Consider the following 12312-nt stretch of genomic DNA (forward strand, 5'->3'; position numbering starts at 1 on the left):
TCCTCTACAGCCTCGAGAGAATGTGCCCACCTCAGGGATGAGGGACCTTCAGCCCTGCGGAGCAGGACAACATCTGGTCACAGCTCCTGAAACTCTGGGACAGGTTCTGATCAATGCTGGAGTGGAGAGGGGCCAGGAGGATGAAGGGAAGGGAGTGTAAGACCCGGACCCCAAGTCTCCTCAGCCACAGCCTCTCTTCACCTTTACCCATTTAACAGATGTTTATTGAGCACCTACAAGATGCCGGGAATGTCTCAGAGCAGGGAATGTAGGGCTTTCTTTTCTTTTAAAAGGTCCATGGCCTAGTACAGCGGTTCTCAACCTGTGGGTCGCGACCCCTTTGGTGGTCGAACGACCCTTTCACAGGGGTCGCCTAAGACCATCCTGCATATCAGATATTTACATTACGATTCATAACAGTAGAAACATTACAGTTATGAAGTAACAACGAAAATAATTTTATGGTTGGGTCACAACATGAGGAACTGTATTTAAAGGGCCAGAAGGTTGAGAACCACTGGCCTAGTGAGAGAGAAAGACAGGACCTCGGGAACTATAAGATGACGTTTGTAGAAGCAGGCCCAGAGCACAGGATGTTATGTGCAGAGTGCAGATGTGATTTCGGGATACAGATGCCTGGCCAGTGAAGACCAACCCAAAATTAACGTCCGTGCACAGCACTTGCACCGGACAAGTCCACTGAAGAGCTACAATGACGTGGGCGGGAAGGTGCAGTCAAGACGGCAGGAAGGGGCTTTGATTTGATTTACTGACTTGGATTCAGGGCTTTGGCCCCACCTGCTCAGACAGGTGTTCTAGTCCACCTGGTGGGGGTATGCAGGGAGCATGCCTGCTCCTTCCAGGTACCCCTAGGGGAGGACTTGCCCTCTTTCCGGGGGCTATATTAACTCCAGAATCACCAGGTTTCTTTTTCTACCTGCCTGTGTCCTGCAGGGTCTGTCTCTAAGAAAGTGGTTCTACGGGGAACAGGTGATAGGAAAAGAAATTGTTCCTAATTCTACCCATGAGGCCACTAAGAACAAATATAACCCTCTTCTACGTGGCGCATCTGTGTGTACTTGAAAACACCTGTCATATGCCTCCTGCTGCTCCCTAGTCATCACTTCTCCAGACTAAACATCCTTAATCCTTCCTCGGAGTGACATATTTTCAAGCCCACCCACCATTCTGATCACTTTTTTCTCACTTTCATACTTGTATTGTACCTTTCTTCAAATGTGAAGCCTATAACTGAACATAATAAGCCAGGTGTAATCTGAGCAATATAGAGTAGAATAGGAATATCACCTCCCTTGTTTTCTCGCTCATATTTCTAATAATACAATCAAAGATAGAATTTGCTCTTTGACAGCCACATTATAACAGTGAGTCTTGTAACGCTTACTATAAGCTCAAACCCTAAGTTGTTGTTTTTTATTTCTGCTGCTAAACCACATCTTCCCCTCTTATGTTCATACACTTACTTTCTGGGCCAAAGTGACCACCTAGGAAGTGGCAGAAAAAAATTAGCAGACATGTTCCTGGCTTTGGGCCCTTACTGATACACCTGTAGGGAGAGGCCCTCCTAGCTCAACCCGTGGAACAGAGCGAGAGGCTGAGAGTGAGGGGTGATGAAGGCTCCAGTCTGTTGGCAGCCCAAAGGGCACCCTCCCCCACACCTCCAGGCCATGGGCTCTGATGTTCCCAGCAGGTTCTGGGAACAAGCTGTCTCCTCCTGTCACACTACCCATCCTGTTTCACCCTGAGAGGTCACGATGCCCACTCCAAATGGGCTCTGGACACCTCAGTAGCTTCTCTTTCTGTGCCCCTCCCCAGGATGAAGAACTGACTGCACAGGCCTTGATGGAGGGCAGTGGGCACCCGTGCTAGGCATGAAGGCGGAGCTGCAAGATTAGAAGAGCTTATAACCAGAATTTAGTCAGGAGGGACTGGTAGGTAACTAATGCTAATCTGGTGTTAGAACACTTGGGAGAGTTTGCAATCTTTTGCCTGTTTCCTCAACAGCTAAAGATGTGACAGTAACATATGGGCTTGGAAGTCAGAGTAGAGGGAATGGCAGACCAGAGAGGCCCGTGGGACCCAAAGATCTTCTCACAGTAGAGAATCCGTGGCTAGGTCGTGTTGAGGGAGAGAAGGAATGAGGATCGAGGGATATGCACAGGACATCAAACCAAAACAAGAAGCCCAAGATTAGAGAAAGTGAGCAAACACCGTGACATGGCCAGCTCCTGAGTGGAGACGCAGCCCTGTGCTCCAGCCCAGCCACCTGCCCTGCCCCCTCCACTCCTCTCTGCCCTCACACTCTCCCTCCTCCCACAGGCATGCGATCCTTGAAAGAGCCTGGGAAACGCCCTTGGTAGATGTGGGGGAAGGGAGGACATCTAGAGCCTTTGCCTCTTAAGTGACTTTGGAACAAAGAGCCAGATTGAGGGATGCGGGGACAGGAGGCTACCAGCAAAGTCACTCTGCTATGCTTCCCACCCCCGCCCCCAGACCCACCATACAAACTAGTATGTTTGGACCAGTCCACAGAGCATCCTCCTGGACCTCGGTGAATCAGGCTGAGGGGAAAGTAAACAATAATCACAATAACTCCGGGCAGGTGAGTCTGTCCTGGCTGCGTTATTGTTTGTTTCCATTTTCAAACAAATGTAGAGGTCAAGATGACCCCTGGAGGGCGAAGCATAGGACCAGCAGGACTTCTGCTTGTTTTCCACTCTAGGTGCCACTGCTGCCCTCCCTTTACCGCACATTTGGGGGCAGTCATATCTCTAGCAACTGGCCTTCTGCCTCTAGTCCCACCTTGGAGCACAGTGAGCTTCTGAAGCAGGTGAGGGCTCCTTCATCAGGGTTTCCATTCCAGCGGGTCCTAACCCACCTCCAGGCCTCCCTCCTCTGTCCAGGGCCAACTCAAATGCCGCCTTCTCTGTGGGACCTTCCCTGAACCTCAGAGACGAAAGTTGACATAGCCTTTTGGGGGAGTATTCAGAGTGTTTTTCTTATGGGCCCGTCTTGATATCTGTGCATGTATATGAATATCTAAGTTGGGAGTTCCTAAAGGGTAGAGAGCTCACGCACCTGGTGCACGGTTGAGTGAGGTGGAATGAGGCGGGAGGGAGAGCGTGTATCACTGAATGAATGAATGAATGAATGAATGAGTGAGTGAATGAATTACAGGAAGGGAGAGAGGGCTGGACAAGGATCCAGGGTCTCTAACTCACAAGTATATGTGTATCGTCTTACCAGGGACTCTGCTTCTCTCTCTACATTCCTAATTGGAAAAAGGGAGAACTGAGGCTACACTAAGACAATTTGTGTCCAGTTGGCAGCAAAATTGTGTGTCCTGACAGTTTGGGGAGGAGTCCCCACACTGAAGAAAGCTGTCACCCAGGAAATCTCCCTCCCCTCATCCTCCATGGAGCCTTTTCTTCTTCCGGAAAAAGGTGCCGAATGCCCCAGACAAGTGGGAGGCCTCCGGAACCAGGGAAGGCAACATGGAGAGTTTGTTATCAAGAGCCCTTAAGAGCAGGTCAGGAGGTCCAGGTAGACTAGAATCGTGACCCTGCATGAACGTGAGACAGAAATTCTCTTCTCAGGGCCTCAGTTTCCCACCTGTTTGGGAAGAGGTTTGGATGAGCAGATTTCTAAAGAGATTCTGAGCAGTTAGGATCAACATCTATGAAGGGCTGTGGGACAGCCTCAGTTTCCCACCTGTTTGGTAAGAGGTTTGGATGAGCAGATTTCTAAAGAGCAGTTAGGATCAACATCTATGAAGGGCTGTGGGACAGGACTGCACCAAGATGCCCTCTGGACCAGGCCTTCCATCCCTCCCCTTCCTGGAGAAGGGAGGCATCTACCTTTGCTGTGCTCCAGGTTCGCCTTGAGAACACGTGTTAATCAGGCTAGGATTCAGGTGAAGTGCACTACATGAGAGGAGGCTTCCATTTCCCTTACCTTCCTGCCAGAGGGCGAGTGGGAAGGGGGGAGCAGGCGCAGGGAAGAGGGGGCTGGGATGGGCACAGTTGAGCAACTTCCCCTCACAAAGAGTGGTCTCTTCCCCACCCCGGGAATGGAAGGAAAGCAAGTTGCAAAGTCTCTTGGGTTGCAAAAGCCCCTTGCTTCTCATGGGAGAGCAGCAAACTCAGTCTGTGCTTCATATCAGAATAACCGGGAGGTGGGCCTCTGCTGAGACCCTGGGGCCTCTTTCTATGGCTGTCCTGGGATGGGCTGGCTTCCTGCGGTGCACGGCATAGCGCTAAGAAACGGGGTCACGGCTGAAAGCTCAAAGGACCATGGATTCCTGCTGCCTACACACAGGTATTCACACACACACACACACACACACACACACACACACAGTAGCGCTCATGAATAAAATATTTGAAAAATAAATTAAATAGGGGTCAAATTTATAGAACAGAAGATAGCATACTCTTTGAGCTACAGAATTCACCACAGTCTATATCCAAAGAGCTAAGCAGACAAGTCCAGCAAACCTTGAAGACCTCAAAAAGCTACCAATATACACAGAAGACTGAGTTGACTTTTTTTCTCTTTCTTGCACATTAAATCCAATAGCAACTAACTACTCCCGCTTCTACCAGCCCAGATAAGATCTCAGCATTCCCTTCTTTCCTGCAGGTCTTCCAGAGGCCAAAGCTTCCGTGGCCAGCACTCAGATAACCTGCAGACTCCCCAGTGATGCAGACCTCACCTCCCTTTCCTCCCTTCCTGGTGTTCCCAGAACAATAAGAAAGTAACATTAGTTTGCAGAGCGGCCTCGCCATTCAGGGCCTCCTGGGGTGTGGGTCCTGAGAGGCGGGGCCAGCAGCCCGGGCCCTCTCTCCATTGGTTGGGCCCAGCAGGTAACCCGAAGCTTTGCTGCGAGGTGCATAAATAAAGAGTGAAACTAGTGCCACCTCCTTGAAAGGGGCTGAGTGCTTCTTCTTCCCCCTCGCCTTGGAAAAACCAGTTTCTCTCTCTTTCATTGTCTGTTACCAACTTCTATTCCAAAACTTCAACGGAACCCCAACCATATTCCAAACTGTCTTTCTCCAGCTACCTTTAGCCCCCTCCACTCCAACTCACTTTCCTCTGCTCTCATATGCCTTCTCCCTAAAGAGAGAATGGCTTTGGGACCCACCCCTACCTTCCCTCAGGAGCCATTTCTGTTCTGCACGGGCCTGCAGCACTGGACACTTTATACAGTAAGTAGTTCTCCTTTCTCATTTCCTGTCCTCAAACCTTAGGAGTGGAAGAACATTCCAAGATTTGGAATTCCTTTTCTTTCTCTCATGCGCGTGAGCCTGCAGCCTCCCCTTTGCTTGAGTTATCTTTTGAAAAATCTATTGATTGTTTCGAATCAAGCTCATAATAGGCCCTGCTGTGTTGAAGGTGCAGACACTCATACCTACAGGTGAGTCCGAAATCTCTGGATCTGCGGGGCTTTGGGGAAATAACGCTGAGAGGCTGCCTCCCCAGAATCACTGGGCAGGAAGAGCGGAGGATGGACGGTGGAAAAGGCCACATTCACTGGAAGTGAATCACCACCTTCTCCCAGGCGAATGTGGCTGACCCTGCTGTTCTAACCAAACCTCCAGCTCGCTCGGGTTGTCTTGGGGATTTCCACTGATCCCAGGCAATAAAGCTCACCCATAATAGGAGCTGGCGAGGAACGGGGGTGCTGAGCAGTTAGGCACCAGGACTGCAGCTCTGATTCCTGGAGATTGACACAACACGAGGAGCTGGGGGTGGGCGGGCTTTTCAGTCCTGGGCTGGAAGGTGCGGTGCTAACAGGAAATCAAGGACCTGGTTCCCTTCTTTGCTTCTCGTGTCCAAGTTGGTTTTATTAGGAAGCCATTTGAGGCAAGTCCTGAGGGCAGCTGGGGGCAGGAAAGCAGTCACTGAATGAACTTACTCTATAAGCCAAACACTTGCCTGATTTGCTTCTTGTGCCCAAACCCTCCTCTGCAAATGGCCAAGGAGAGGTCATTGGGGCATCACGTTGGCAAAGGCATGGTGGACAGAAGAATCTTGAACTCTGGGCGAGGGGTCCAGAGTGCTCAAGGCTCCTGATACAGCTCTGTCTGTAGCCACTGAAGGTCTGCAGGGTGAGGGGAGGGCGCTAGGAAAGGGCCTGCTTTGTCTGGGGTCTCTAAATAACACCAGTGCTACCTATTATCTGCATTGTCTTTCACAACGTGCTTTTACAGACACGGGGCCTCCGGAGTACCCATCCTGCAGGCCGAGGACCCCACGTGAAGGCGAGGCGCTCCGCACACTCCCACCGAGGACTTGAAGAATCTGGTGGGCCATCCATGGTGGGAGGATGAGAGTGGGGTAAGGAGGGTCTGCAGGGAGACACACTGGCCCCTTTGCTTCCAAGTTGGGCTAAAATCCAAAGAGAATGCAAAGAATCCTCCCATCCCAGAACTCTTTCCTCCCACCCTCTCCTGCCATGGTTTATCAGAGCCAAACGGGAGGTCTCTAAAATAGGCCAAAGGCATGGCAGGACTCTGTGGTGTGGACCATTCACAAGCAGGCCGCGTTTCTCTCATGACTGAACTGAGGATTCATGAGGAAGGCCGAGTGGAGGAGGATGGGCCAGCCTTCTTCCTCTCAGTACCCACGGACAGCGGGGCTCTTCCTCGGCCATGGCTAGGACCCCCAGCCCTTGCTGAGGAGTCTTTTTCAGAGGCCCGATGCCCGGGGCTGGGGAGGGTGGATGTCAGGGGAGGAGCCACGTTCTAAGCTGCTGCCTCCCAGCATCGGGTCAGGACAAGCCCCAGGAAGAAAGTATTCCAAACAACAGGGCGGATCTGCCCTAACTACCCAGTGTGCATGTTGGTGCTGAGAACAGCCTTTTATGGGGTTTGCACTGAGCCACGGGCATGTCTGAACACAGCAAGGAAGAGGCCCGGCAGCAGCCACACAGCCACCGGTTCGTGGGCACTTCTCTTCGGAGGGTGGGGAGGCCTCAGAGCCCTAGTTAATTCAGTCTCTGAGAGCCAGGCCATCTCCTCCCTCCCCACCGCCCCCAACCCTATGCCTCCAAAAGGTGAGGTTGTGCCATTTCCAAACAGACTTAGGAAAGGATGTGGGGCCACCAGAAAGCAGATGTCCTGGGTAAGTCTACATCCAGCAGCGAGACCCAGGAGTCTCACCCTCCTCTGGCCCGCACCCCCAGCCCAGCCGGGGTCCTGGTCCCTCCCGAGCTCCTCAGCCCCTCCTCCTGATTGCCCGCTGGCAGATGGGCCTGCCAAGTGCTGTCCACCCTCACTGGACAGTGCATTCTGGAGAGGAGGCCCCGTCCCTGCATCCCCTCACCTTGGTGAGCAGGTCCATAGGTGATGGGTTTTTCTAAAGTAACTTCAGAACGCCTGACTGCCACACCGAGCTCAGTCACATCACACACAGGGGGACACAGACAAAGGGGGGAGGTGGCCAGCTCCCCAGAGAGGGAGACAGAGAAGTTCCCCCTGGATATGCCTGCATGGCTGCCTCAGGGGTGAGAAACAGCAGATGCCAGCCCCACAGCCCAGTCCGCACTCAGCACTGTCCACCGGTGCTGCAGACACAGGGTGGCTTGCTGAGCCTGCTCTCTACAGCCCGTGGAAGGCGGTGATCCTGGGAGGGCAGAGCGTATCCAGGTCCCCCACATCTCCCACATCTGCCAGTCAAAGATCCCGAAGGCCTGTGACCAGGCAGTAACCCTGCGTGCAGAGGCTGGGGATGACGTGCAGCCCACCCTCTGAGAAAAAGACCCCCAGACGATCCATGTTTCTCTTGTCCTTCATTCCACCGGAGTCTGTTTCATACCCAACCAGATTTCAGTGGAGTGAAGTTCAGGAGGCATGGAGCTGACGCCACAGCCGCAGCAGCCCCAACAGTGGCAGCGGGGAAAGCTCTGACTTAGAAAAGGGAACCCCAGGGAGAGATGGGATAGAGGAGGAGACCCTGGAGCGAGTGTCTTCTGCAGAGGGGACGGGTGTAGGCGGACTGGGAACAGCACCACAGATAGGAACCGCCTTCTAAATGCCTGCAACGGGAATGTGTGTTTTCTGTAACTTACAAACATTAAAAAGTTGTCCGTCTGCTGGAAAGCCGCGTCTGTGCTTCATGCTGTTGGATGCTGACTCCCTGACCGAAGTCACCTCCCCTTTGGGTTAAAGGGGAGGCCTGAGGGGGAACAATCTATCAGCCCCGTCTGTCCTTGGACTTCCAGGCAGGTGGCTGGAACCTGACTTGCAATCAGCAAGGAGCCCCGCTGCCCCAGCCTCCCCGCCTGCGGTGCCAGCAGGACCTGCAGAATGGGGTAGAAAACTCCCGTAAGATGTGTTTAAACCCACTTACATCGTAACAAAGTAAATGTAAATAAGACCTAAGTGAAGGCAGGTGGCAGATATTTCAGACGCTGTACAAGATGTATCTCGGAGGGAGTGGGTGTCAATTCTGCAAAGATTAACATGCTTGAACACATTTGACACACACAAAAAAATGCCAGATCCAACATTAATCCTTTATCAATCGTAATTGCCTTTATATGGGTCTCGTCTCCCCACGATACATGCTGAACACACCAGGCTCGGTAGAAATCTGGGAGGAAAAACACAAATAATACGCCTCACCTGTCAGGGCCTGTGATTTGCTTTGATGGATTTGACACTGATTTCCGTGGCTTTACAAGCCTGTGTGATTTTTTTAAAAAACTCCACCTCTCTCCTTTAGGGAAGGAGAAGGTTGTGGGGAGGTTGAAGGGGGGGGGGCGGGGTAGGGGAGGCCCCTAAGTCCTAAGGAAGCCCGCAGTTATGGAGGGGGGATGCCCAAGGCTTTCTCTTAATTGCCCTTTCCTTAGGTAAACAGGGTCTCCTTCAAGGAGCCAGTCTGGCTAAGGAGGCAAGCTCTGAACAAAGCCTGGCCCTGCTGAGTCTTCAGAAAAACCGGTTTTCGCCTCCAGAATGTGCCCCAGGCGGCAAAACTCAATAGAGCCCCCTGGCCTGGCAAAGGGTGTTTTTCTTAGGAGCTCCCTATTAAGGAGATTCCGGCTTTGTGGGGGCATAACCTGTCACTTGGGTATCTGAGTCCCTCCCCCAGCCAGTGACCTCTGAGGAGAGGGGCCCCTCTACCCTCCCCCCCTCCTCCCTGGGACTCTTTCCCTGAGGAATTAAAGGCTCCCAGACCGATGTCGGAGCCAATAAGAAAAAGCATTTCTCCAAAATGTTTTTCTTCTTCAAGTTAACACAGATTCAAAACCTGTCCCTGTCACCCTCACCCGTTCATTCAGAGGCCCACGGATAACAAAAGGGTGAGAAGGACAAGCCACGGGCATTAAAAAAATAAATGTTTACCCGGCCTTGCCGGTATGTCTCAGTGGTTGAGCATGACCTATGAACCAGGAGGTCACGTTCGATTCCTGGGTTGGGGGCTTGATCCCCAGTGTGGGGAGTGCAGGAGGCAGCCGATCAATGATACTCATCATTGATGTTGCTATCTCTCTCCCCCTCTCCCTTCCTCTCTGAAATCAATAAAAATATATTTTTTAAAAATGTTTACCCATAAAAATGATGCAGTAAAGGGGGTTGGGAGGGGGCTGGAGTACTTAGGTAACTAATCAGCACACACCCTTCATTTGGGGCTCTGCAGGAACCCAAAGGCACAAAGCAGAAGGGAGGCAGCACTTCCATTGGCAGCCTGATCTGAGCCCTATGACCTGGAGTCTTTTTAATGGAAGAAGTGTGTGTGTGTGTGTGTGTGTGTGTGAGAGAGAGAGAGAGAGAGAGAGAGAGAGAGAGAGAGAGAGACACGACCTGGCTCGGGTGGGGCTGGACCCAGCAATGGTGACCTGAGGGCTAACTGTCAGAGGCTAGCCAGGACATGCCACTAGGACTACAGGGGGCTGTACCTGACGCGCTGGTGGGCTCCCACACCCCAAATCCACTGCAGTGCCATCTATACAGCAGGATATGTGGCTTGTATTTCTGGCTCCTGTTCTGGACTGCCCACCGCCCACTGTCTCCCGCCCCGTTGCAAGGGAGACAACCCCGAGTGCAGCCCAGAGCGGGCGGCCAGGGAAGCTGGTGTGTGTTGAGCGCTGGAATAAATGGCCCCAACCCCCTTCCCCATCCAACCCCCACTGTTTTATGTCTCATATCTTTATGGCAAAGCACGGCCCGCCAAAACACGGGACCAAGAAAATGATTTCATCAAAATTCTCTTGCAACAACAACAACAAATAAGATCGCCCTGCTTCCTTTATGCATGATCTTTTATTGAGGCGAAAGGCAAATATCATTGAGCCAAACCTGAATAGACAAACATACACAACGGCTGGTAATTTAATATTTTGTGCTAATGGTATACACTGTAGATACAAGCCCAGAGGAGTGAATTACAACCCTATCAATAATACATCGCGTCTGGGCTCCGGGTTCCCACTTCAGGAGAAAATGTGTATTGGCAAAAGGCTCTCCGAATATTAAAAGCCATGAATATAATGAGGCTGTGGGTACAGAAGCTAGACAGGCTCCTAGGACTGTATTCTGGTCTTTGTGATCAAGGTCCTTTACTAGGGAAACAGCCCACAGTGAAGCTTCTAAAACCGGTGCTGAATGAAGACATCGAGTCCACATTCCGCACGGGCCTCCAGTGGAGCTGTAATCACAGGCAACGGACAGTCAGGGCACTGGTTTCCAGGCCACTCAGAGCACTGCCTCCATCTGGAGCCTCAGGTCTATGGTCAATGTCTAAGGTCTGTTGGGGTGACAACAGTGATGGACAAGGGCCTGCAGAGAGCCCCAGTGCAGACCGCAATGTCCAAGAGCAAAACCACATGAGCCACCCCGGCCACGCCCATATGGCTTTTTCAATCAGAGTTCCCTCTCACCCTGATCCCAAGCCCAGCTTTTCCAATCGCAGGAGGTCCTTCAACAGAAAGGAAGAGGGGAGGGAGGACTGATGGCAGACAAGGAGCCAACCACCTGCAAAGAATAACATGTCTTCTGGAATTTAAAATGTCCCCAGGTTTTAAAAGTCAGTGGATCCAAATTCCCTTCCTCTTCCCACCAGGAGAAGCAAATGACAACCTTAACGGAGGGTGGGGAGGAAGTATTTCTGTCTTAGTAATAGTACTATCATAGGAGAAATAGTTTACTATTTCCAAGACAGCTGGTTAGTGCCCCAACCACACATTGTTTCCTGTCCTTGACCTCCCTAGTTAAGGAGGTACTGAGGAATCAGATGAGCCAGCTAGCTCCATACCTTCCATATGGCTTTGTCTTTCTTTTTAAAAAACATGTTTATTGATTTTTTTTAGAGAGAGGAAGGGAGAGGGAGAGAGAGAAACACGGCTGAGAAAAAAACATCCATCAGCTGTCTCCTGCACGCCCCCTACTGGGGATCAAGACATGTGCCCCAACCGGGAATCGAACTGGGGACCTCTTGGTGCATGGATCAATGCTCAACCACTGAGCCACACCGGCCACGCCCATATGGCTTTTTCAATCAGAAGCTGGAGGAAGGAGAACCCATAGAGGATTGGGAGGCTGTCAGGGGCTTTCAGGCAAAAGGAAGGGGATGCAGACAGCAGCCCCAACCCCAAGCTCAGTGATGAAAGGGCCTGCCAGACACCACTTATTAGAGGAAATAAAAGCTTTCTAAATTGCAGGGAACTGACCAGGCTTTCTGGAGAAAGACACCTATGCATCAAAGAAAAACAATTCTGAAAAAGTCCCTTTGCCTGGAGGCAAGAAGCAGAATCTGAAAGTGTTGTCACAATCACCCTCCCCCTTCCCTTCAACCCCTTCACTCCCCCTTTTATTCCTTTTTCCCTTTCCAAGAGTGAAGAAGGCCCTTTTCCTGACTGCATGTCAGATAGCAGGTCTGGGTGGGACACCTGGTGGGCAGTAGGGGGATTACACCCAACTTTGGTCTCAAGTGTCACTAGGCAAGCCTGAGACCTATGAATCCTGAGATCATGCAAAATAACAAGGCAAGCAGCTCCCTGGGGTATGTGGTATCGAAGTAAACTTTAAATATAGTAGCAATTGGGTAGACACTGACCTATATTTCTGCTATGTTGAACTGTATATGGGAAGAATTAAGAATTGGTGGCTAAGAATAAATATAAATAGAATCCATAGATCAACAAATACACGCTAAGATTTGCAATACAACTCCCTCATTATTTGAAGTTAACCTAAAGTCAAATTGAAAGTAGATACTGTTCCAGAGGACTCACCAAGCTGTAAACCTGGGAGAAGTTCTCCCCAACGATAATCTATAGTGGAGAAATTC

At 51.2% G+C, this 12312-nt stretch overlaps 1 long non-coding RNA gene across 1 annotated transcript; it reads left to right on the forward strand.

Moving 5' to 3' along the window:
* Window positions 1-4958: 4958 nt before the first annotated feature.
* Window positions 4959-8123, forward strand: LOC106724293. Its single transcript, XR_001360047.1, has 3 exons — window positions 4959-5437; window positions 6234-6360; window positions 7848-8123. It is a non-coding gene; the product is annotated as an uncharacterized LOC106724293 (long non-coding RNA).
* Window positions 8124-12312: the final 4189 nt, after the last annotated feature.

The sequence above is a fragment of the Myotis brandtii genome, unplaced genomic scaffold (genome assembly GCF_000412655.1).
Source record: "Myotis brandtii unplaced genomic scaffold, ASM41265v1 scaffold119, whole genome shotgun sequence".
NCBI lineage: Eukaryota > Metazoa > Chordata > Mammalia > Chiroptera > Vespertilionidae > Myotis > Myotis brandtii.